The sequence below is a fragment of the Sinohyriopsis cumingii genome, chromosome 4 (genome assembly GCF_028554795.1).
Source record: "Sinohyriopsis cumingii isolate HCF-2022 chromosome 4, ASM2855479v2, whole genome shotgun sequence".
NCBI classification, from domain to species: domain Eukaryota; kingdom Metazoa; phylum Mollusca; class Bivalvia; order Unionida; family Unionidae; genus Sinohyriopsis; species Sinohyriopsis cumingii.
Window position 1 is genome coordinate 71,168,007 of NC_142964.1, and position 23,891 is coordinate 71,191,897.

The window sequence follows — 23,891 nt, forward strand, 5'->3', positions numbered from 1 at the left end:
AAGTAGCGCCGTTAGCCAAACAATTAGGAATGAAGGCTATTGATGTTATTCGTGATAAGGGTATTAGTGCTATTGGAGATGTTGCCGGAAAGGCGCTTTCAGCCGCGCGGGACAAACTAATGTCGTTGGTGAAATCCAAGAGATTTTCAAGAAAAAAACAGATGCCATCAACGACAGTGATGCCTGCGAATGTCAGTAAAGTAATAAATAACGCCGTGGAAGAAAAATTAGAGTCATTGGCGGCTCAGTCATCCGCCGATGCGTCAACCAACGCGATCATTAACGCGATAGCGGGAAGTGGTCTTAAACAGAATTCAAAGAATTTACGACAAAAAAATCGCAATTGAAAACACCAACATGATAAATAATAAAATGTTTGCGCGTACCGCTGATCCCGCGTTTGATATGGACGCCCCAGTGCGCAGGGATGATACTGTCCGTGATTATCAATATTATTCTTATTATGCAGCGCAACCTGACCTACGATCGCGAATTGAACTTCAAGTCCAAGATACCAGTAAATACTTTCTGCCGTGTGAGGCGTTTATCGAAATTGAGGGAGAACTCGTGACAAATGCTGCCGATAATGCACCATACGCAGATGACCATCGTGTTCGAGTTGGCTTCGTCAACAACGGTATCATGGCGTTATTTGAGAGCGCCAGATATCTTATTGACGGGCGAGAAATTGAATCAATAGAACGCGAGGTTGATGTTGCAACGACGATAATTGGGTTGGCGAGATACTCGGATGATTATACAAGATCGGCGGGCCCATCTATAATGTTCGCAAAGGACACCACTAATAACGCTGATCATCTTCAGTACATCAACGTGCTGGTGGAAAAAGATACCGCAGGTGATCAGGCTGAAGCAGCCAATCCAGATCGCAGAGCAAAACCAGGCGCTAATTTCAATATTATAAAAAGTCTTAACGATAATTACAATATGGGATTCGCAGCACGAGTAGGAATGTTGCAAGGACCACGCCGACAGTTTTCATGCGCGATTCCACTCCATCACATATTTGGATTCTGCAGAAATGTCAGAAAAGTTATCTATGGGGCTAAGCATACAATCGCGCTAACGCGAAGGGGCGATGATAACAATGCAATATGGTGTGCTGCTGGCGTCGCTGCCGGTAAAGTCATTTTAACTAAAATGGCATTGTGGATGCCGGTGCTGACTCCATCAGTTACCACGGGAGCACGATTGTTAGCATTTATGGAACAGGGAGGGAAATCGTTGTTGAGTTGGCTAGCGGTAACAACTGATGCTAAAGAGGATAACGTCGCCGATACGTTTACATGGCACCTGGCATCAAAACAGGGTGTTTCAGCCCCGCGTCATATATTCATAGCGCTACAGAATAGGGAACGATTGGGCAGTCAAGAACACAGCCATATGATATTTGATCAATTAAGAGTCAGGGATGTTTCGCTGAGAATAAACGGACAACAGGAACCATCCGAGGATATACAGCTTAATTACGACAACAACCATATCGCACGTGTGTATCATCGATTGCTGTCATATATGGGTCGTGATCAAAACGTCGACACTGGTTTGCAAATATCACAACTTGATTTTAAAAAGCTGTATCCGATTTATTATTTTTCGTTGGAACATCTTGATTTAACGAGACAATCCGTCGTTGATATACACTTCCGAGCTCGTATAGCCCCGGCTGGTGCTGATTACAGAGCGGTTGCTGTCATTCTCAGCGATAAATCAATGCTGCTAGAAGGTGTTGGTGGACGAATGAGAATCATTGATGCACCAGTGGAAAACATGTAATTGAAAGCACAAACGCGTTTACAATAAATGTCGTATAGTGTCGTCAGTGTAGAGTTGACTGATGGTCAAGTCAAGAAATTACGATCAAAGTCGGCTAAACAATGCGGAACCACAATAACGCTGAAGCCGTCACAGATGGCAGGTGGTAATCATAAGATATCGTTGACGGCGCGTCAAATAAAACATTTCAATGATGCGATGAAGAATAAAAAGGGTGTTCAAATAGATTTTTCAGCCGCAGCAATTAAAAACATGGAAAAGACCGGTGGGATATTTCCGCTGTTAGCTGCGATTCCAGCATTGATTGCCGCGGCGGCCCCAGCAGTGGCTAAGGCGGCTGCGTTAGGGGCCGTTGGTACCGCGGCGGGGATGGCATTGAAGAAGGCAACCGGGAAAGGCTACAAAAAAAACGACCCGTAGCCGGAAAGGGTCTAAGACTACCGGGAACCCCGTATTCATGGTACTCGGGAAAGGGTCTAAGACTACCGGGAACCGTTTATTAACTCAAGAGTCTGTGACTCCAATGTCTAATTTTGATTTAATAGACGCCGCAAACGCGTTAGCGATAAAAAACTTCAGAGGTGTTTTTATGAGGGATCAATTACCGGCGGCGCCAAGAAATATTGAAACCGGCATAATTAACCTCGATGGGTCCTCCGGAGCGGGAACTCATTGGGTTGCGTACGCGATTGATCCGCGTGCGATCGTCTATTTTGATTCATACGGGTTAGCCCCGCCGAACGAGTTCATGCGGTATATCCGGGCGTGTTCAACCCGGGCGTGTTCAGCCCGGGTTTTTTATTCCACGCTGCCAACACAGCAGTTAAGTGACCCGCCGATATGTGGCCGTGAGGTATTGAACGTACTCGCGGCGATTTCATCATCGCGAAAACCACCTCATGTGGTTGTAAACGAATACACTAGTGGGGTCGTAGAGGCCCGGCGGGTTAATTAGAAACGCTGTTTTTTTTTACAATAACGATGATTGATATTTGGGGACGACCCATTTCGGCGCTGAAAAAGCCCACGGAAACGCCCGCCACCGATGACATAAAAAAATTAATTGAGGATGAAATCGCTGATACGTTGAATCTAACCAGTGTTGACCCGGGCGAAATAGTTGTATTTCAAGATCGCCAGGGTAAATTGAAATCCAGTAATGTGTCGCTGGATGACGTTTTAACACGACGGCGTGATGCCGCCGAGGACACTATCGCGTTGTATACCAGCGACGGACGACTCAAACCGGGTGAATCCATCTTGACGATAAATGGAAAAATAAGTACACTTGGCGACAATTATATAACCATGTCGAATTCGTTAGGAGGTTTACGTAGTGAATTTAACTTGCATACAAAACAGTTCATGTCGGTGCTAACGCATTTCGCCGATGTGCAACACATTATCGATAGTTTTTTTCGGGGGCCCCCGACGGCAACCGAACCGAATTTTATAATAATAACAAATGCTATTTCGGAGCTTATGACGCTGCCGGGCCAATTTACCTCGTTACGAAAAAATGTTAACAGGATCGATGACAACTTTGATAAATTCTTTGGTAAAAAAAATACCAAGCTGGATGAAATCACAACAACTATAAATGATATCACTGCGTATAGACAGGAAATAGGAACAATCAAAACTGATGTTGCAACGAACAAAAGGAGTGTAGACGTGCATGAACGGGAAATAGGAATAATCGGCGCTAATGTTGCAACGATCATAAATAATGTAGACTCGCATGGACGGAAAATAGAAACAATCAAAACTGATGTTACAACGATCATAAATAATATGGACACGCATACACAGGAAATAGGAACAATCAAAACTGATATTGAAGCGAACAAAGGGAATATAGACGCGTATTGGCGGGGAATAGGATTAATCAAAACTGATGTTGCAGCGAACAAAAAAGGTATAGACGTGCATACATATGAAATAGGAACAATCAAACTTGATGTTGCAGCGAACAAAAAAAGTATAACCGAGAATACACGGGAAATAGAAACAATCAAAACTAATGTTGCAGCGAACAAGAATAATATAGACGCGCATTGGCAGGAAGTAGGAATAATCAGAACTGATGTTGAAGCGATTAAAGACGGACTACCGAGAGTAACAGAGCAATTCGAAAAAATAAAAATCCCTCATGAAAACACCATCAACACAGTATACACAATTCAGCATGGATCATTCGATTGGACTCCTACACAGAATACAGTAAATATTACCGCAACTGTTAAGGGCATTTATCGATTGACACTGGTTTCAATGATGCAGTTTAATATATTATCGTCGAGTTCATCCGGGTTTAACAATACAATATCAACAATTATAGACAGGAACGCAACTGAACAGTTTACAATTTATGCCGTTGATAGAAATCTAGCCGGGGCAAACATCACATGGTATGTGGAATTTGTAGCGAATCTAAGTAATTAAAAACACTAGCTCTTTTAAAATAAAAATGACCACCAAGGAAATTGAATCAGAGGTATCACCGACGTCACATCAATATCGATTCGATACCGCAAAAGAATTCTCCGCGAACTTGAAAACGCTTTCCGAACAATACCGCGCAAAAATAAAAAAATACCGCCGAAAAATAACCGCCATCGACGCGGTCGTGTACTCGGTGTCGGGTATAGTAGCCGGTACCGGTGTTATTTTATCCACGGTAACCACGACATCCCCGATCGCTGTTCCAATCGTTATCTCCGCAATGACAACAGTTGCTGAAGTCGCCAACGCAATCACTAGGAAGATATCATCGTGTTTTCAGAAAAAACTCAACGAGTATACGGTAAAAGATCAAATAGTATCCGACGCGTACTCGAAATTATCCGGGTTGATCTCGTTATTGATTGATAATTTGTTCGTATCCGATGTTGAATTCTCCACGATGGTCCAGTTGTATAGCTCCGCGATGTCAAAAATCGAGGATTTTCAACTGGAAGCCGGAACCACTTCAACGGGCTCTGGTTGTTGAAATTAGACACTAAAGACAACGAATAATAATAATGTCGCTGAACCCCGAAGGGTTTCAGTTGCTTCAGCGGATCGCGGAGAACACCACTCCGGTACAAACAAATATGATATCAATAACGTCAACGAAACCCGAATTTAGCGTGAACTTCCCATCGCCGGTTCCAGTGAAGGAAATAGCGCTGGCAAAATTGCGAATATATCACAGTTGGCCTAATATTCGAGCGAACGCATTTAACGGACAACAACCTAATAACTCGCTGGTTTTTGCACGGACAAATAAACCCGATGGGACCCCAGACTGGGAGGAGGTTACAATACCAACTGGGTCATACCAAATAGAACAAATCAATAAAGAATTTCAACGCAGGATAAAATCGATCACAGGAAAGGAATCAAAAATCGCTATTACGGTTCATGAACCGACGTTATCGTCGACGATTGAAATAAGCACACCGGGGTATATGGTTGATATCTATAACAGTTCAATAAGAACCATACTAGGATGGCCTAAGAATCCACCTCATGAAATCCCCGCGGACTTGCACACGAATACGCGATCGTATCATGAGATTAATCCCGCTTATCAAATTGATTTGTCTATTATGAAAAAAGCGTTATTACCCAGTAGGTTTATATTTCAAGACAGGAATACCATGCAATGGATATTTCCGTATAAGGAAACTCCTAAATTGTCCGGCGAGGCCACAGTTAAATTAAGTGATATTAATAGGTATTTTGCCGAGATTAATCGTATTTGCCAATCACAACTAGAACAGCTACGGGAAAAAAAAGCACAAAAACACGTTGAGGTGTTAAATCAACTTATATCAGACATGGAATATATTAATGAACGAATCATCGGGACAATATCCGCTAACAGCGATGATAATAAACAACGATTCCTAACCGAGTATAATATCACAGAAGCCGATTTACCCGATTTTAGGTTTCCAGGATACAACGCGCCAGAACTAAGAAAGTCTCTTAATGATTTTCTCAGTCCATCAACTCATATCCTCAGACACGATAACGGAGATGATGGTAGGCATATTGCCCCGTACAACGTAAATATCGCATCGGTGATAGCAATCAATCTAGTGTGCGATGTTATCGAAGGGAGTTACCAGGTAGATACCAAGCAATCAAATCAGGCTCAACAGGGGTACATCCTTTATTCATTTTCACCAACTGCCCCTCCGGGATTTTTAATCGTTGAGAGTCCTATTAATCCGGTCTATATGCGATGCCATGATCGGTTTTTAACGAGAATTAATTTTAGAGTTACCGATCAGTCAAATAACCTAATTGACCTACAAGAGGAGGAGTTAGTGATCACTCTGTTTGTAAGATCATAGCAGCAGAGGGGGGCGATGACATCGACGCGGTCGTCGATGTGTTTACCGGACGCTGACGACGCTGGGGATCGGCGCGCAGAAGGTGTTAATTAAACCAAATGACGTTTGGACGATCCCCCAACGACGACGTCGTTTTTTTTTTACCGGGCGCTGACGACACTAGATCGTTGAGTTGCAGAAAGTAATAATTAAGCAAAATAACGATTGGACAAAATGTCGGATTCGCCCCCTCTGCTGCTATCCGTCTGCGACGTAATAGCTAAATGAAAAATAATTCTACCAATGACAGGCGATTTAAGGCTTTGTGATCTGAGTAGAAGTTCAATTCAAGGCAAAGGATATGTTGTTTTGTTTGACATACGAATGCCTTTTGTATTTGATGCTCTCATGAGTTAATTGTGACTTGGCCTAATCATTATTGTCCATACATGTGAGAAAGCAATTTTCATTTCTTTAAATCTATTTTTGTGTTCATTAACAGTTTAGGCTACCTACAGGGGCTACTTACAAATGAAATTTAAACTATCGGTAAATGGTTGTCGCAATGGGGATTCATTATTCAAACAGTGCAAGACATCGACCATGACAGTTACGCTGAGGGAGTAGCGGGATTTTTACCCCCCCCCCCACATCGTAACTATCGAGGTCGCCGTCTTGCAATGTAGGACTGTGAATCCAATTGTTACAGTGCTAGTCTTTGAACCCATCTCCTTCCAATCCACATATCCATTTACCTATAGTTTTAAATTCATTTGTCACGAGCCTCATTGAAAGTGTTTTGCGACATAGCCCTAATGTTCTTCTTGGCAGATTTTGAGTTTCCCAGCTTTTTTTCAAACCTACTCAAGAAAAGAACTATTTATCTTCAGAAAAACTATAAAGATTTGTTAACTGAATCTTTTAAATCAATTTATTAAATTTTCTAAATAAAATATAAACCCACCGTTTTTATTTCGTTTTAAAGGCATGCAGTGCGTCTGCCTTCCGATTCCATGTTTACATAAGGTACTTTTACTCTATTTATAGAAGTAGAATGTAGTTCTCCGTACTGTATATACAGAAAGAAACACAATTCGGTCTGATCACATGGTTATGTTCTGACCAATGAAAATCTTCCCTACATTTATCAACTGATGCAACTGCAATTATTAAAATTATAACGCATAATTGTATCGTGTATATCTAATACTGAATCTGTATTTACGTACAGTGTGATTCAGATCAATTCGCTGTGTACGGACTAAACCGATTATTAATCACAGGGGTGGTAGATTCATAGACATGAGTTCGGTCTGATCTGATATAAAATCCCACGCATAAGTTTCGAGGTAACTTAAATAAGTATATAACGCTGAACAATATCGGGAATAAAAACGCATAACTTTAACTTAAATATAGTATATAACACTGTACAATATCGGGAATAAAAACGCATAACTTTAACTTAAATATAGTATATAACACTGTACAATATCGGGAATAAAAACGCATAACTTTAACTTAAATATAGTATATAACACTGTACAATATCGGGAATAAAAACGCATAACTTTAACTTAAATATAGTGTATAACACTGTACAATATCGGGAATAAAAACGCATAACTTTAACTTAAATATAGTATATAACACTGTACAATATCGGGAATAAAAACGCATAACTTTAACTTAAATATAGTATATAACACTGTACAATATCGGGAATAAAAACGCATAACTTTATCTTAAATATAGTACATAACACTGTACAATGTCGGGAATAAAAACGCATAACTTGCCATGATAACAATATTTTCTGTCAAATTAAAGATCACTCCTCCATATCTGCCAAACAGTCTCTTCCGGATATATAAAAACTGTAAGATCATAACTTACGTGCATTTGGGGTAAATATGAATGCACGTACGTACGATGAACGTATGCTATCTTGTAAGTTACCCATCCACCCATCCATCCATCCTTCCATCTACCTATCTGTGCTCAATTTCAATGAATTATGGTGGCTTTCTTTAATAAAAAGAATACCTATTTCAAAATGATGCTGCTAATATTTTTTACTATTATGTACATGTATTTAATATAAGAACCTATACGTATGATCTTTACAAACAAATCTTTTCGACACAACATTCGATACTAAAACCTGATATACACCGCCGAATCACTGAATACTATTCGAACAGGCTGAAATTTGTACAAATTAATGGGTGATTTGAAGAAGCTAAACGGTGAATCTGTCCTTCTAAAACGTGCTGGAGCGCTATAAACTCTGGGAAAATTTGGTGTTATATATAAATTAACATCTTATCTTATTATCCCTAATTTCACAAGCTACCACTATTTCCAAGGAATTTAATGCATTAATCTATACACACTTTACAACTTCAGTCTCCTGATACATTCTTTATACCTTTATTGTTTTTGTAGTGGACATGTCCAGCATGGTTGGGTTGAAATTTCACAATATCAGTAGATTCACAATCTATTCATTCTGCGAAAATATCCAATTATATGTACAATAAAACACGGCTGAGATTAAATATTTTATGACAACAAGACAAGAAGTCAATATCGATGCGCAAACAATAATTTCAACAAATCCGCCCAGAAAATCGGGTCTTTGATGCATTTTTTGTGGGCAGAATAACATAAAATTTAAAGTAGGCTTTTCTTTAAGATACGCTGTTTTTGAGAATATCAAAGTAACAGCCGAGAGGGAAACGTCAAGCTAGATTTCTTTGAAACACATAAATTATCTAAAACTACTGAAATATTTTCGAATTTGAACATATTTAATGCACATGTATATATACATGGTTTTGCTGAGATTTATGGATGACAACACTAATAATAATAATAATAATATGAAGAAGTATCATTTGAATTAGTAGTATTAATAGTAGCAATAGTAGTTGTAGTTTAAAACCTTTTGTACACAAACACTCACTTTCCTCTGATTAAGTGTTATCAATGCTTTTGGAAATCATGTGTCTTTGTACACATCTAACAGCGTAATCGTACATTGCATATTACATCACTTTACAATTTCGTTAATTAATACACACTTACAGTCCCATTAGCTACACTCTTACAAAATCATGAAAAGAAATGCAAGACAGCGTGAACAACATTTAAAAATCACACCAAACACGTAAACTTCGGGAGTTGTATTTTTAAAGTGAAATGGACCACTGGGACGGTCGGTTTTACTGTGAATCTAAAATAAGGTCTTAACTTTCGAACAATATTTGTAGCTTCTATTATACATTATAACGTGCCAAATAACTTTGATCTCGATATTAAAATCTTAACCATTAACGAACTTGTCCCATGACGAAATGAGTAGCAGTCACCTCCTTGAACATGTTTTGGTGTCTGATTAGATTTTAACAAGCCTTCATATTGTTTTTTAAAAACACTGTGTTTTCTTTTGTCCTCGTGTCGTCTTTGCACAAAACGTCTTTTAAAAATGTCTTATCTCAGCGTGTATTGAATGTTTAATATTTACTTGGTAAGCAGTCATTCAGGGCTAGAGAAATCTGTGCCGTACAATCCGGATGATAATGTTCTTGAAACCTCGCTTGTGTGCAAGTTTTATAGGCTTACTCGTGTATTCTTCGAACATATTCCCTTAGTCTTCATCTGAAATATCGGTGTTGTTCTTTGACATCATGTATCTCTGTCTTACACCTAATATACAGTTGTGCCCTTTATAGGATGTTCATTAGTGTATGAGGCAGTTTTTGATATAAAATTATCAAGTTGGTCCTCACAGAGTTGCAAATAATGAGACCTGTGCACGTGCATGGTATAAGTTTATATTGTAATGATTGAAATAAGAGATAGTAGAGACACTTATTTGTTAAACTACAGAAGATTACGTTCGGAAGAGAAACTAAGTCTATATAAACTGATTGAATCAAAATGCACCCACTCTGACTGCATGGCGGCTGTCAACTCGATGTAAGTTCTAATCTGATGGGCCAGGTCAGGGTCTTTGGGATGTGACTCGGGCTTCTTTCCGGACTAGGCTCAGAGAAAAGAAATATCTGTCTCATTTGTATACAGTATGTGGCGTAGACGTTAGACGCATTATATCTCTTTTTTCTCTCTCGCATATAAATCTGTTACCACAAAATTTGAATTGTTGGATTTTTTTCTCTCAGTAATAACAGATTTACGACTTTACAAGGAATACATTCTACATTTTATCTGTTGTGCTACATGGATATAAGATCCGACTTTAATTACTCTTTCAATTCCTATTGAAGCTCTTATTGACTGTTAAAATAGCGTCATACCAACACGATAAGAGGATATCTATTATAAGCAATAATTAAAATTAAATGAAATTTTCTTGAGGGCAATTTCACTCTTCTCACGTCAGATCACGTCCCATTTTTTAAGATAAACCTGTTGCCAACACATTAAAAATTTGGTGGAAGATGCCACCTGGAGAAAACACTTCGCTCTGATTCCTGTATCGGGCTCAACTTGCCGTAATCGTTTTTCTACAATGGCTTTCGTGTGGAATGGGAAGATTATGACAGATATCAAGGAGGAAAAGTCAGGAATTCTGTACTGAAGTGATGGATATCAGGGCTGACGATGTTACTATGCAGTACACGAAGAAATATTGTACCAAATGCATCTTCGCGAAACGGATCCATTTATATATTTAGTTTATTTCTTCTACTATAGTGTTTCACTGGATTTCAATCAGTGATTACATATATGAAAGAAGAATCCAGTCAACGTGCTCGTACAAAAATGAGCGGGGACAGTGTACTTATGTTCAGATAACTCAAGGGTCATATTAAGCTTACCGCAGCGATATGTTCTGATAGAATATGAGCTGTGAGGAACGTGGTACAATGTTTTGAAAGATATTTAATATCGGCATTCCGAGTTACAAGAAAAGTATTCATGTCGGTACGCTGTCTTTCTAAGATTCAGAATTAGAGAATAACATTTTACTGAAAGTCAAGGAAACGCACATGTTTTTGAATCGTCCATGATTAATTATACTTAGCAAGAAGATTCCACATACATCGTCTTTCAAGGCCGGATTGGCTCCGTTCATTAGGACTGCCTCCATTGCTTCCTGTCTGTCATGCATAACAGCTATGTGTAATGGCGTATCCCCTTTCTGTAAGAAGAAATACGTAAAAGTTGTTATGTTTAAATACTTCATCATCATCTTTATTTCCTTCCATGGAAGATTACATGATATAAGAATAAATCATCTGAATACAATCAATAAATATTTTAAAAACAACCCCCCCCCCAAAAAAAACCCCCAGTCTATATTAGAATACAAATTCTTACACAATATCAATCAACAAAGTGTTCGTCAACTCATAAGTTGCAAGTTTCAGTACCTTATTTACAGAAGATAGCTGCACACTGCATGACAAAGTATGCTGCATACAGGACGAATAGCTCGGAGTTTTCTTTGTCGATTACTCCTGATGGTAACCTTTTACCTAAAAGATATTGTAGTTGCAGCTCATCTTCTGCATTAAATAACGTAATGTGCAGGCTCAGGGGAAATTTATCAGTAAGGAAATCCCAGAAAGAATTTGGAAAGTTCGACATATAAGGACAACTAACACAACAATGAAGTATCAAGTCTGTATAAACATTCCCACATCTAATACACATATCAAGCTGTGTTTGTGGAACAGCAGCCCATAGTTTAGCTACATATGTAAATACCTTAGTGTGTTGTCTGGTTTTAGCCGACTGCCACACTGAGGCAGGTCGTAAGTATTCGTGTATCGAAGAGAATCTATCAAAATCTGCTTGATTAGACATACGAACTCTCCAGAGGCTATTTTCAAGACCAACAATTTTTGACCTTACAATTTATTTCCAATTATGTTTATCTGGAATTTCAGAATGATGTAAATAATCAGTTAGATACCCGAGCAAGTCAAACTTCTTTGAGGTATAATATAAATTTGAAATTAACCCGCAGCTTGACATGCATCCGCTCAAAATGAAGTGAAATAACGCAACGTTAAACACACGTTTAGTATGTACATTGTTAGGCATCAAACACAATCTGTGTAAAAACATCAATTTTCTTCTATCAATTTCGGACTGCGCTGATGTCCATCCTAGCATTCCCAGGGCAATGTCTGATCTTGTATGTATTGGAAAACCTTGTAAATGTTTGGCAAAATACCTCAGTTTTATCCAATAAAGCGAGGTCACTTTTTGAAATGTTACACCATAATTCACTTCCATAAAACATTGAAGGGAAAATTACCTTTTTAATTACATTTGCAGCAACCAAAGGATTTAAACCATTCAGTTTAATGTCAATACCAAACAGACCGTGAAAAGATTTTTTCCCTTTCTTGCATGCATCGAGTATTGCGTCATGTGACGTCAGCTTTGAGTTAATCCGGTGACCCAGGTGTGTTGCCGAATCGGTAACCGGCAAACATGACGGGCCAAGATACCATTTCATATTGATATAATTCTTGTATTGGGGTCCGAAAATGATAATGTATGACTTTGTGACACTAAACTCGAATTGCCACTTATTACTGTAGTCGTATGCTATATCTAACAGCTTTTGTAGATTGCTAGGATATATAGCCAAAAGTGAAATATCATCAGCGGGGGGTTGGATTTCCCACAGCTAAGGATCCAATCTTTGCTCCAAATCCACTATTTTCTAACTGTAGCAGCAAGTCATTTATAAATATTGTGTACATCAAGGTTGACAAAACACCCCCTTGTCTCACTCCTTGGCCAATTGAGAACCAATCTGAAAATTGCCCATTTACAAGAACTTTACTCTGTAAATTTGTATAGATGTTAAAAAATATCAAAAGGGATTTACCCGTAATTCCCAACGTGAGTAATTTAAAAAGCAGTCCTTCGTGCCACACGGTATCAAATGCCTTTTTTATATCAAGAAGAGCAGCAAAAACCCGTGAACCCATGTTTACATTATATTGTACTGATTGCAACAGCACAAAACTCGCTGTTGTGCAGCCTAAACCTTTTTGGTAACCATGTTGTTGTGAACTGGGTATACTAGAATTAGCATCTTTGAGCCAAGTTACCAAACGTTCATGAATAATTTTCTCAAAGGTTTTGTAGATAACAGGCAGTAAAGTAACAGGCCTGTAACTTTCGAGGGAGTTCTTTGATTTTCTGTTACCTTTGTACAGTGGTATTACTAACCCTTTTTTGCAATCTACAGGTATGTAAGATTGATCAATCATCCGAGTAAATAAAATTGTCATACACTCGATGAGGTAGTCGCTGCCATAGATCAAATGTTCATTGCAAATTTGATCATGGCCCGATGCTTTTGATTTCTTTAGACCTTTAATGATTTCTCTTACTTCGTTTAAACTGATACTGGTCTGTAAGGCCTCGATATGGCTTACTTCGTCCTGTAGACCCCGATTTAATTCTCTCTCTATAAATTCATAAAAGTTTCCGTCAAAACTATGGTTTAAATTCGGCGTGTGAATGTCCTCATAGTATCTGGCAAAGCCATTTGCGATGGAATCATCATCACGGACACAAACTCCATCAGTTGATAGTTCCTGACAAAAATTTATATTGTTCCCTCTCTTAATGTTGATCATTTTCCAAAAGTGTCTTACATCGCATTCATGTGCTTTTTCAATTTCTTCATACACCTCCCCCATATATTTTTCCACAGCCAGTTTTTGAACGTTTCTAAAGTCTCTCTTCTTATCTTTATATTCTCTGTAAGAATTAAAATGACTACCCCTCGGTCTTCCCTCATTTATCCAAGTATACCTAGCTTGTCTTTGAAGTTTATGTGCTTCTTTGAGTTCATTTGACCAGTATGGTTTGGCATGATAATTGAATTTAGACTTTGGAAGCGCGATGTCGCTTGACTGCTGTATTGCATTAACAATGTGCTGGTAAAAGCTATCAACATTGTCCGAAATAGAATCTATATCTAAAGTTTTCAGGCGAAGGCAACACACCTGGGTCACCGGAATAATATGCACTGGTTCCCGTTATACGTTCACCCCAGCAAGAACGATGATTGATCATTTTGTACTGTCGGATCAATGCATAGGTAGATTACGAAGTGTGCACATTGTTTCAGATCACGAAGAGCACGTGATATCTGACCACCTCCCTATCCTTACTTCCCTTCGTACAGTGACCTGTGGAAGAGACTTCAGACAGTCTATGAAGAGAAACAACATAGCCTGGAATAAATTAAACGCTGATATCTTGAAAAACTATCAGTCTGAGCTGGACCTTCGCCAGAAAACTTTAGATATAGATACTATTTCGGACAATGTTGATAGCTTTTACCAGCACATTGTTAATGCAATACAGCAGTCAAGCGACATCGCGCTTCCAAAGTCTAAATTCAATTATCATGCCAAACCATACTGGTCAAATGAACTCAAAGAAGCACATAAACTTCAAAGACAAGCTAGGTATACTTGGATAAATGAGGGAAGACCGAGGGGTAGTCAATTTAATTCTGACAGAGAATATAAAGATAAGAAGAGAGACTTTAGAAACGTTCAAAAACTGGCTGTGGAAAAATATATGGGGGAGGTGTATGAAGAAATTGAAAAAGCACATGAATGCGATGTAAGACACTTTTGGAAAATGATCAACATTAAGAGAGGGAACAATATAAATTTTTGTCAGGAACTATCAACTGATGGAGTTTGTGTCCGTGATGATGATTCCATCGCAAATGGCTTTGCCAGATACTATGAGGACATTCACACGCCGAATTTAAACCATAGTTTTGACGGAAACCTTTATGAATTTATAGAGAGAGAATTAAATCGGGGTCTACAGGACAAAGTAAGCCATATCGAGGCCTTACAGACCAGTATCAGTTTAAATGAAGTAAGAGAAATCATCAAAGGTCTAAAGAAATCAAAAGCATCGGGCCATGATCAAATTTGCAATGAACATTTGATCTATGGCAGCGACTACCTCATCGAGTGTATGACAATTTTATTTACTCGGATGATTGATCAATCTTACATACCTGTAGATTGCAAAAAAGGGTTAGTAATACCACTGTACAAAGGTAACAGAAAATCAAAGAACTCCCTCGAAAGTTACAGGCCTGTTACTTTACTGCCTGTTATCTACATAACCTTTGAGAAAGTTATTCATGAACATTTTGGTAACTTGGCTCAAAGATACTAATTCTAGTATACCCAGTTCACAACAACATGGTTACCAAAAAGGTTTAGGCTGCACAACAGCGAGTTTTGTGCTGTTGCAATCAGTACAATATAATGTAAACATGGGTTCACGGGTTTTTGCTGCTTTTCTTGATACAAAAAAGGCATTTGATACCGTGTGGCACGAAGGACTGCTTTTTAAATTACTCACGTTGGGAATTACGGGTAAATCCCTTTTGATATTTTTTAACATCTATACAAATTTACAGAGTAAAGTTCTTGTAAATGGGCAATTTTCAGATTGGTTCTCAATTGGCCAAGGAGTGAGACAAGGGGGTGTTTTGTCAACCTTGATGTACACAATATTTATAAATGACTTGCTGCTACAGTTAGAAAATAGTGGATTTGGAGCAAAGATTGGATCCTTAGCTGTGGGAAATCCAACCCCCCGCTGATGATATTTCACTTTTGGCTATATATCCTAGCAATCTACAAAAGCTGTTAGATATAGCATACGACTACAGTAATAAGTGGCGATTCGAGTTTAGTGTCACAAAGTCATACATTATCATTTTCGGACCCCAATACAAGAATTATATCAATATGAAATGGTATCTTGGCCCGTCATGTTTGCTGGTTACCGATTCGGCAACACACCTGGGTCACCGGATTAACTCAAAGCTGACGTCACATGACGCAATACTCGATGCATGCAAGAAAGGGAAAAAATCTTTTCACGGTCTGTTTGGCATTGGCATTAAACCGAATGGTTTAAATCCTTTTATTGCTGCAAATGTAATTAAAAAGGTAATTTTCCCTTCAATGTTTTATGGAAGTGAATTATGGTGTAACATTTCAAAAAGTGACCTCGCTTTATTGGATAAAACTCTGAGGTATTTTGCCAAACATTTACAAGGTTTTCCAATACATACAAGATCAGACATTGCCCTGGGAATGCTAGGATGGACATCAGCGCAGTCCGAAATTGATAGAAGAAAATTGATGTTTTTACACAGATTGTGTTTGATGCCTAACAATGTACATACTAAACGTGTGTTTAACGTTGCGTTATTTCACTTCATTTTGAGCGGATGCATGTCAAGCTGCGGGTTAATTTCAAATTTATATTATACCTCAAAGAAGTTTGACTTGCTCGGGTATCTAACTGATTATTTACATCATTCTGAAATTCCAGATAAACATAACTGGAAATAAATTGTAAGGTCAAAAATTGTTGGTCTTGAAAATAGCCTCTGGAGAGTTCGTATGTCTAATCAAGCAGATTTTGATAGATTCTCTTCGATACACGAATACTTACGACCTGCCTCAGTGTGGCAGTCGGCTAAAACCAGACAACACACTAAGGTATTTACATATGTAGCTAAACTATGGGCTGCTGTTCCACAAACACAGCTTGATATGTGTATTAGATGTGGGAATGTTTATACAGACTTGATACTTCATTGTTGTGTTAGTTGTCCTTATATGTCGAACTTTCCAAATTCTTTCTGGGATTTCCTTACTGATAAATTTCCCCTGAGCCTGCACATTACGTTATTTAATGCAGAAGATGAGCTACAACTACAATATCTTTTAGGTAAAAGGTTACCATCAGGAGTAATCGACAAAGAAAACTCCGAGCTATTCGTCCTGTATGCAGCATACTTTGTCATGCAGTGTGCAGCTATCTTCTGTAAATAAGGTACTGAAACTTGCAACTTATGAGTTGACGAACACTTTGTTGATTGATATTGTGTAAGAATTTGTATTCTAATATAGATTTTTTTAAAAAATATTTATTGATTGTATTCAGATGATTTATTCTTATATCATGTAATCTTCCATGGAAGGAAATAAAAATGATGATGATGATGATGATGATGATGATGATGATGATGATGACTAAAATTTAAATTCAGCTCCTAACAGTGCTTAAGGGTTAGTTGAATTGTCCGTTAGGTTTCCAGAAAATACTATCGTGCTGCAGAGTAAGTTATATGTATTTATGTATGTATGTATGTATGTATGTATGTTTCCATTGTAGATATCCATTATTTCATTTATATGTACTTGCTAATACTTTCATATATCACATACAATAAAGTGAACTAGAAAGTGCATATCTGACAAAATCTGCTAATATAAGGAAATACAATTTATGTTTGGCTGGTTTGATTTCATGGCACTATAGTTGTTAATGGTCTTTCCCAATGACATACAAGGGTAGGGGCGGCGGTGCAAGTACATTTCAACTTCTTACTGGTTCGGTACCGTCCCTGACCCCGTTTTTCCTGTAAGGCTGTACCGGCAAATAAATATTGTACTAGTGCGCCGTACCTGACCGTACCGGCTTACTTTTTGGACTACTGGGTAGGGGGGTAGACAACACAGGTTGGCATGGGTGAGTATTAAACCTAATACTATTGGGTTACGAGTTCTATTCTCTACCAAATGAGCTACAGGTGTTCTCTTGGACAGTTAGAAATGATGGTCCCGTAGTTTCGAAGCTCTCAGAGAACACAAATTAACTCGTCCTCAGAAGTAAAACTAGTCATCGGCTACAACAGAAAAACCACAAAGATTTAACAAAAGATTCATACCTTTATCCATTTCTGAGGCAACAACTTTCATTTTGAAATTAATTAACCAACAATTAGCAGAAAAGGTCCATACATTTTATCTCAAATGATCCACCAGCCTATACTAATTTCAATGACTAGTAATATTTTTAAAATGAAAGTAAGCCGTAGTTGCAGGTTTGGAAAAGAAAACCAGCTTAACAATGCTAATTTAATCATGAATTTGTATCATGTACCTATATTCACAACTGTGTACATGCGACCAGCCTTCAGTTATTTCTCTTAGAGTAAGGAAAGAGCCATATAAACTGAATACTTATTTTCTTGTATTCGATCTCACAATTCATTTTAATTTTATTTTAAAAAAAATTGTTTGAACAAGAGCTATGAGAGGCTCAGGTGTTTCTAACCCCAGGGCCCGTGATCTTTCTCTGCGGTCCTGATAAAAAAAAAAAGTTCTATAAGTGTAACAATGAAGAATTACCCAAAACCAGTAGAAAGATAAATCTTTGCAAATAAATAAAAACATGAACGATGACATAGGTAATAAATATAAAACAAACTTTAAAGCATATAGTCAAGAGATGTTACATAAACCGAATTCCATTCAAAAGTGTTAGCTTTTGTTTGGTGTTACACCATAAAATTACTTCGTCGAATTCTTACACAATATTAAGACAGCCTATGCAATATTTGTGCTTTAGACGTTTAATCAAATAATGTTTATGGAACACAGTTTTGAGACTGTGCAGACAAATGTTTACATCTCCTGCCATCGCTTGATCATAGAATGTGAGTGACGTTTGCAAAACAGTGGCGAGAAGTCAAAGTAATTAATTTGAATTTTTTACCATCTATTTCACAATACGTTTTTGTTTCTGGAACTTTGCTAATCTTTTTGCCGAACAATATTCCTGCATTTGTCATTTCATCCTTGTACATCAATTGGAGGAGAAACCAATTGTTTTAAAATCGATATTAAATCTGCGCTGTGATGGTATAAGAATTTTCGATCTGTGTTTTATCTGTTTTCAAATTACAGTTGTTTATGATAGCAGACTACTTTGTTTTAAGCAGAACAAAAATTATGCAGCAAAATACAAACTCTATAAATTGGATTTATTTCTCGCATTGATGGTTAAAAAGCGGGATGTGATTGATATTCGTGTCATCAATTATACTTACGCCATTTTATTAACCTTCATTCCAAGGGCCGTAAGCCTGTCAATGACATTCATGGGTTGAAGCTTCACGGCAGTGTGCAATGCCGTGTTTCCTTCCTATAAAACAAAACCATGTCTACCCAGATACCTGGTATATAATTTCTAGAAATAGTTTGCAATGATAAAAAATCTATACATAACGTTACAATCAAATTTTGTTTTTTAATTATTATTCAAACAATTTTCATTGATCAGTCCCTTTTGAGTTTCTTTGGTTTACACCTGTATAAACGGAAAAGAGAACAAAATGTATAGTGGGTTTTCCATTAGAATTTTTTTGGGAGAATTTACTGGAGTGAATTACGAAAAATATTTTGTTCATTTCGTTATCTCGACATGGATAATATTATGATTAAGAAATTCTATTTGCCGCCATTTTGTAACTTGCTGGGCCTAGTGGTAAATATGGCCACCTGTATGGCAAGAGTACGAAGTTTAAATCACACAATATAACTATTTTTATTTGATAGATTTGTTTATGTGTTGCTGTTGTTGTCGCTATATTTTTGTTGATGTTTCCATTTTGAGCCTTAAATTAGGACAGAGAATTATGCTACAATTGATATTTTCCTTGCGAATATACACAAACCACAACAGTAGAACGGTAAAAACAGCTGATATTATCGTACTGAATACGATAAGAAATCTGCTACTTCAATCTGTTATTCACATTGCTGGCCAATATGTTTGAGCATTAACTAAAAACAAAATTTACTTGCTTCGAGGAGTGAATATCGGATTTAATTTATCTGGTGGGTGAAAAACTGAGTCTTTCACCCACTCGATGAAATTTATTCTTTATTCACTCGATGCAAACAAATGTCCTCTATTTACCAACGATTACTGGCAATACTCTGCGGACATTGGCAGTGAATGATGAGATGACATTAGCTCCTCACACACATAAGCTCGTTGTGTGGTTATCAAAAGAATTTTGTCATATTACTGTTTTAACAAAACGAGCCAAGGAAAGATTAAAATCTTTGAAGATTTTGAAACAAATAAGATTTTACGTCGTTTCTCAGTGACTTTTAGTCGAAAGAGATGACAAAATACTTTGTACCCAATATCCAACAAAGCCGATTATCTGTGGGTGGAGCCGAAGTGCGAACTTGCTGGAAGTTATATATGGCATCTCAACTCGCCGTGAACAAACACGAAGTAAAGTTTATAGACATGATTCCGATGTTAGCGATCATCGAAACATAAATGTTCGATCAATTGACTGAGCAAAGCCATGCTTTGCTTATATTTCCATACTTTTTGGTACGTACCCTTTAACACAACACGTTTTTGAACAACGTTCTGAGAAATTTCATCTCTTTGTATTTCCGTAATATATAAAGTCCATACCGTACGCTTCACAACTAAACCCTCCTGTTATGACTCAGTTACCAATACAATAAATCCTGACTCTTCAGAAAAGTAAAATACAAACGTGATAAATCGAAAAATCTGGAATTATGATGAAACACTTCTAAGTTGTTATCCCCTGAACAACTGCTTCTTCGTGTATTGTTATTCTTCATTTCTGGAAAAGAATTGTAGTCGGTTTAGGTTTAAAATGAGGCGAAATATACCATTTTGATAGATTAAATAAATTTATAAATTGCGGCGTAATTAGAAGACATTATTTCCTCGCGAATAATTTTGAGTTAAGTTTTCTCTCTTAAAACGCAAACCATCGAAAATATATTTCTTTAAATATCTTATAACCACCGAATATGCAGGTGTTAAGTATTGATTTTATGAAAGTCACACATTTTAAGACTGCGTGCATATCCTATTAAAATTTTTTCGTCTTATTGTCAAAACCCATAAATAGTGGCACATGTCAGCATAAATAACTTGGTCACTGTCCTATCTTCCATGATGGGTCACTGTCATACTTTACACGAGTGCCACCTGACGGCCAGCTAAGGAATACAACTCTTCACTATCATTAAGTTACCTTAAAATAAGTGATTTGTTAAGATCTGGTTATACTATTCCTGATTAAAAATGTATATAAGCTGATGTTTTGCATATAGACGTTTGACCTCTCTCTCTGTGTGTCTGTCTGTTGTGTGTACCTTGTTGGATATATTGGCGTTAGCTCCATTATTGATCAGAAGCTCAACTACTTCAAGCTGCCCCTCACGTGCTGCGTAGTGTAAGGCACTGTTTCCATTCTGAAAAAAATATCCAGGAATGAAAGTCTCACTCATTCATGAATACTAATCAGATATTTATATACGTTACGTTTTTTTTCTACTTTCGTTTAAAATCACCGAACCGCTCCGGTGGCCTAGTGGTTAGAGCGTCCGCCTCGGATGCGGGAGGTCGTGGGTTCGATCCCCGGCCGAGTCATACCAGAGACTTAAAAAATGGTACTAACAGCTGCCTCGCTTGGCGTTCAGCATTAAGAGGTTAGTGTTAGGACTGGTCGGCCTGGTGTCAGGATAATGTGACTGGGTGGGACATCATGCTACATGTCTGCGGCATGATGCCCCAGTGCTAGACATCACTATAAACTGCCACATTGCGGACATCGTAGCGATATGACTGAAAAATTGTTAAAGCTACGTTAAAAATCAAAATCACACACACACACACAAAATCACCGAGTGGTAAATAAAACCCCCCACAGGTTGTGGTTCAACGATCAAAAAAAAAAAAAAAAAAAACCATTTCAGCGATAACATTCCAGTTTTGTGTTTCATTCTCTTGAAAGTTGTTGAAAATGCTTTACGACATCTGCCACATATGAGACTAGATAATATTTACATGCTAAGCGAACATGTCAATATTATAACATAACATAATAATGATAACAATTACAACACAAAGTTTTATGTCCTTCTACCTCATTGACCGACATCCCTATTCTGAGAAGCTAGTCAACGATGTCTTTAATTCCTTTCCTAGCGGCAAGGTGTATCAAATTATATCCATTCTGGCGATGAAAGATAAAACGCGTTATATTCTTATTTACAATGTGATGTTTAAAAACATTTAACAAACATTTGAAGAACCAGAATAATCAAAGCATCTTTCTGGTGTCTTCTATCGTAAGGACTATATGACTCTACCGCCTGGAAGAGGATGTCCTTAAATAGAAGCCAGAAAATTTTAAGGCAACCTCCGAACTTAGATGAGCGACCACATACCAGTTCGAATATAGGTACCATTTATTAAACACAAGGCCACAAAGTTGCGAAGGAATTGTGTTCCGTTAATTTGACCTCAGAAAAATTACGTACCACATAAGTAACGTAACACTTTCTGATCGGATGCAGTTTTAAGAAACTAAAATAATGAGAATGCTTGTTATATTTACCTTGGAAGATTAATTGGAAGTTAGTCAGAAATAGCCGTAACGGCCTCAGCAGGCAATTATACATGTAAGATTATCCATTTAAACCCATCACACACAAGCTTTCTTTCAAGTAAAGGTATGCTGACATCAGTAAAATCGATGTACCGAAGTCACGTAAAGAGTCTTCCAAGGGCAGTAACTCTCACTCTTAAGGAGGCAATAATTAAAAAAAACTGATTTGTTATCTTCATGTGCCAAGAGTCAATGTGCGATGAAGTGAATCGTCGACACTTCTTTAACAAAGATGATCCGCAGATGGTACACCAAAATTGTAAAAACACCGCAAAAATATCACATTCATATATCAAAAACTCAAAATTTCGAACAGCATTAGGCTCATACACGTGAAATCTATTCCAACTTTATTAACTCTTTCCGGTCGGTGGAATTGGTCTAGTTAGAATCTAACCCAAAACGTGCCCCTTTAAAATGCCGGATCAACCCGACAGCGTGATAAACAGGTTTAGTTATATTTGGCGTCCATAAAATCGTTCCCACCGATTAAGTCGTAATTAGGCAATATAGACACTGATTTTAATAATTTAAAAAGAAACAACAAATTAATAATTGGAACCATCTAAACAGACAGAGATTAATGCAAAAGTGATAAAATTATCCTCTCACCTTGACCCTTATATGCCATCAATGGGCGCTACTTCGAACAAATACGGATATATATATATATATATATATATATATATATATATATATATATATATATATATATATATATATATATATATATATATATATATATATATATATATATATATATATATAATGTAGGAGGTAGATCAATCGAAGGGTTGGGGATCAGAATATAATCCGACTGATATCTCTTGCGGCTTGTTGTGGAATATTGTGGAATAGGGTCGCAATGGGGATTTGAGACCTGCTGGCCAATTCAGGTTTTCGAGCCTAAAACCTTTTAGAGTTTTCCCACAACCTTTCTCAATGGAGATATTTCCACACACGTGCATCTGTGATTATAATCCACATGATTCAACATTAAATCCCACATCGTGGGTTGCGAGGTGCACTGCTGTGAGCACGCAGACAGATCGATATTCGCTGTCAGGAGAAAATCCAAATCAATATTAGAGAATTACAGTGGGTTATTATACAATGCGATTAGAAACCACACAGTTTGACTAGCACAGACTGCTCCGGTTGCCTAGTGGTCAAAGCGTCCGCCTCGGATGCGGGAGGTCGCGGGTTCGAACACTGGCCAAGATATACCAACGACTTATAAAAATGGTACTTAGAGTTGCCTCGCTAGGTGCTCAGCATTAAGAAATTAATGTTAGGTCTGGTGTCAAGATAATGTGATAGAATGGGACATGATGTCATATGCCTGCGGCATCATGCCCCAGTACTAGCATTACTATAAACTGTCACACTGGAGTCATCTTAGCAAT